Below are 4139 nucleotides of genomic sequence, written 5' to 3' on the forward strand. Positions count from 1 at the left end.
TTTTACTGTATCAATTAAAAAAAAAAAAAAAAAAAAAGGTGTGTGAAGGTGTGTGGGGGGACGGGGAGAGTTAAGCATAGATTGAAGCAATGACTAGACTCAGAAATATCAAATGGCAAGTTTATTCCACATCCAGCAAATAATCATTAATGAAAATTGGTACCTAGTTAAGGTACTGTGTGGATCATGACAAGCTATGGACAACATTGAGGAGACTGAGTATTCCGGAACATTTAATTGTGCTCGTGAGGAACCTGTACATGGACTAAGAGGAACTTGTTCAAACAGAACAATGGGACACTAAATGATTTAAAATCCGGAAAGGTGTGCACCAGGTTTGTATTCTTTCACCATACTTATTCAATCTGTATGATGAGCAAATAATCTGAGAAGCTGGATTATATGAAGTCTTCTTGGCATCAGGATTGGAGGAAGACTCATTATTTGCAGATGATACAACCTTGCTTGCTGAAAGTGAAAAGGATTTAAAATACTTACTGATAAAGATCAAAGACCAGAGACTTCTATATCAGTTGTACCTCAATGTAAAGAAAGAAAAATAAAACAACAACAACAAAAAAAAAAAAAAAAAAAAAAAAAAAAAAAAAAAAAAAAAAAAAAAAAAAAAAAGAAACCCTCACCACTGGAGCAGTAAATAGCATCATGATAAATGGAGAAAAGATTGAAGTTGTCAATGACTTCATTTTGCTTGGATCCACCATCAACACTCATGGAAGGAGCAGTCAGGTAATCAAAGGATGTGTTGTATTAGGCAAATCTGCTTACAAGACCTCTTTAAAGTGTTCAAAAGCAAAGATATCAGCTTGAGAACAAAAGTGCACCTGACCCAAGCCATGGTATTTTCAGTAGCCTCATATGCATGTGAAAGTTGGTCAGTGAAAAAAGGAAGACTATCGAAGAATCAATGCATTTGAGTTGTGGTGTTGGTGAAGAATATTAAAGATACCATGGACTGCCAGAAGAACAAACAAATCTGTGTTGGAGGAAGTACAACCAGGACGCTCTTTAGAATTCAAGATGGTTAGACTTTGTTTCTCATACTTTGGGCAGATTATCAGGAGGGACCAATCCCTAGGGAAGGACATTATGCTTGGTAAACTGTAATGTCAGAGTAGCAGCAATTATGAGGATGGCACAGAACAGGTGGTGTTTCAACAGGTCTGTTGTATGGAGGGTAACTATGAGTTGGAACTGACTCAACAGCACCTAACAACCACAGGGGGCAAATTGACATGATTTTGCTAAGATAGTTCTATTTCACTGTAAACATTCTTAAATAAATACAATTTTTCATATATAAATTAGTACATATTGTGGGATCCTTACATGCTTTTCTTTCTGTGTTCTTTATCAATGCTAGAACTGCTAATTAACAAAGATATCTAGCAAAAATATTATAAAAGTTATTTCATTTTTATGTAAGAAATTAAAAAAAAATTCTTTAAAATAGGTTTTCTAGTTGTAGTGTTAAGTGCTGTAGAGTCTGTTCCAACTCATAGCAACCCTGAGTAGGTTTGTGAAATTATAAATCTTTACGGACCAGAACGCTCCATCTTTCTTGTGGAGAGATTAGTGGGCTAGAACCCCCAATCTTATGGCTAGCACTCCAGTGCTTATCCCTCAGAGCTTCTGCACTACCAAAATAAGGCTTACTAGTTTGTTATTCATTCTAAAACAGCTACTTCTCTTATTTTTCCATTCTTCTGAAGTTCTACTGTTGCCTTTTATTCTTCTGGGAACAAGGCACACATACACAAAAATCACTATATTCCAAAAACTGATGTTAACCACTTAGTAACCACTGAAATAAGTTTCAGCTTCAGCAAAATTTCATTATGGAATGCTCATTTTTTTTTCACCTTTAATATAGTTTAACTCTCAGGCCTCTTAATTTGTTATAATGAAGACAAAAAAGGCCACTCAAAATGATATCGATTGCTTAATGTTCCCAAAATTGAAGGGAGACTCTCTTTTGAGTCCAAAACCAATTTACTGTTCTTGGGTGCTATTTGAAAGCAATAGAAAAAAGATAAATTTTCATGTTCTATACATTGCATGGGAATCTTGGTGTGGCACTGTAGGATCAGTCCTAGACTGTTAACCACAAGGTTGGTGGTTCAAACCTACCAGCTACTCCTTAGAAACGCTATACAGAGTTAGTATTAGTTAGAAGTGACTCGAGGACACTTAAAAACAACAGCATATTTTGCATAAGGAGCTCTGGTAACTCCGTGGATTATGAGCTGGGCTGTTAACTGCAAGGTCAGCAGTTCAAATATACTATCTACGCAATGGGAGAAAGATGAGGCTTTCCACTTCTGTGAAGATTTATAGCCTCCAATACCCATACAGGGTCACTTTGATTTGGAGCTGACCTGATGGCACACAGCCACCAACTACCACCATATATTGTATAAACCAAGCCTTCTTAGTATTTGTAGGACTGCAATCTATGAAGCTTATTTCAACAATATCATACATAAAGTCTGATTTAGAAATAATTTAACTTTAATTCCTAACATCTATGTAATCTCTAATATCATCTGACATCAAGGCCTTATTTTATATTTCTTTCAGCATTATTCAAGATGTTTTACATCAATTGATCTTGACCTGGAAATATTTATAGTAAATGGCCACAAGCCAATAATATGTCTTTTGTTTAATAAAATTGCACTCTGAATAGTTTAAAGGGTGCTTGGATATAATGGCAACTATAACACTGGCTACTCCTGCCTTGTGCCAAGTTGCTGTCTAGTTTAAGGTGTTAAATTGCAAAATGAGTTTAGTTGTCTACAAGAAAACTTCCATGGAGAGAGAGTTTGAGAATGGAAGATGACAGGCTGTTGTGAATATGAATTTTCCAAAGGAGAGAGTTTCTAATTTTTCAAGGCCGTATTCATTCATATAATTCATGAGGTGGTCAGAGAGCTCTGCCAGACAGAATTGTCCATAGTCTAAAAGTTATTTCAGACACCAACATTCAAAGATGTTAATCTTTCTCTTTCCTGATTTTTTTTCTGTATAAATATTGCCCTACTTGGATCCTCATTCCTGTTAAAACATATGTAATTTGATAGAAAACAAAAAAGCAAAAATTGTTCTTATGCTATCTCAAAATCAATTCTTTGAAATAAATATGAGTTAAATCCTTCAGGAAGCCTAATTTGTAGTTTTATTTTGTGTAGATCAAATATTTTTTTAAATGGTTGTGGATTTTTGTGGGGGGTTGGAGTACAAATTATTTTATTTTATATAACAATAACCCTTATGAGTTTATATAAATGGTAGCACTGAAACAACAATTTCTCTTAAGGGTTTTGATTTTCAACAGTCGACGATTCAATCATCTAAGGAAATTAATGGAGTATATGAAAATCTGATCAAGAAAAAAAAAGCTTATTATTTTAAATACTTCTATATTTTAAATATACAGTAACTTCTTGGGATTTATGTTTTATTTGCTTAATTAGCAAGCTTACTAATTTTCTATACTAAAAGGCAAACAAGATCATTAAGTGAAACTCAAAGTTGAAAATTTCTAAAAGTACATTCCTCTGGCAAACTGAGAAAGATGAATAATGTAAAGACTTGTATTGCTATTTACATCTATCTAACTCTTCATTGTAGAATACACAGATGTTATTATGAAACAGCTGTTACCAAAGATGATCTAGCAGATAAGGTGTTATTTTCAAAAATGACTTTTGGTGAAATATATTTGGCAAGAATTTACCTTAGGAATTTAAACAGGTTTTGTGTTTTACTGCAGGACTTTTCAGAGCCTTTCCTATAATAAAACTCACTGACATGACCCAAGAGGATGTCTGTCAATTTAGAACACATATCCTAAATTTTTAAATCAGTACAATTTCTTTTACAGAACATTTCGGGGTAATCTATCTAAAGTATTTGGTTACTTTTTACTGTTCAATGTGTTCCAACAAATGGTGTCCCCAATGTGTGCACAAGAAAACTGATCCAGAGGGTTTAAACGACTGAGACATTTTGAAAGCAGATAACCAGGACTGTCTTCTGAGGTGCTTCTGGGTGATCCGAGTCAGCAACCTTTTGACTAGTAGTTGAGCAATTTCTTAGGTTGGTCCACTAGAGAAACA

Source organism: Chrysochloris asiatica, unplaced genomic scaffold, assembly GCF_000296735.1.
Source record: "Chrysochloris asiatica unplaced genomic scaffold, ChrAsi1.0 scaffold00185, whole genome shotgun sequence".
NCBI lineage: Eukaryota > Metazoa > Chordata > Mammalia > Afrosoricida > Chrysochloridae > Chrysochloris > Chrysochloris asiatica.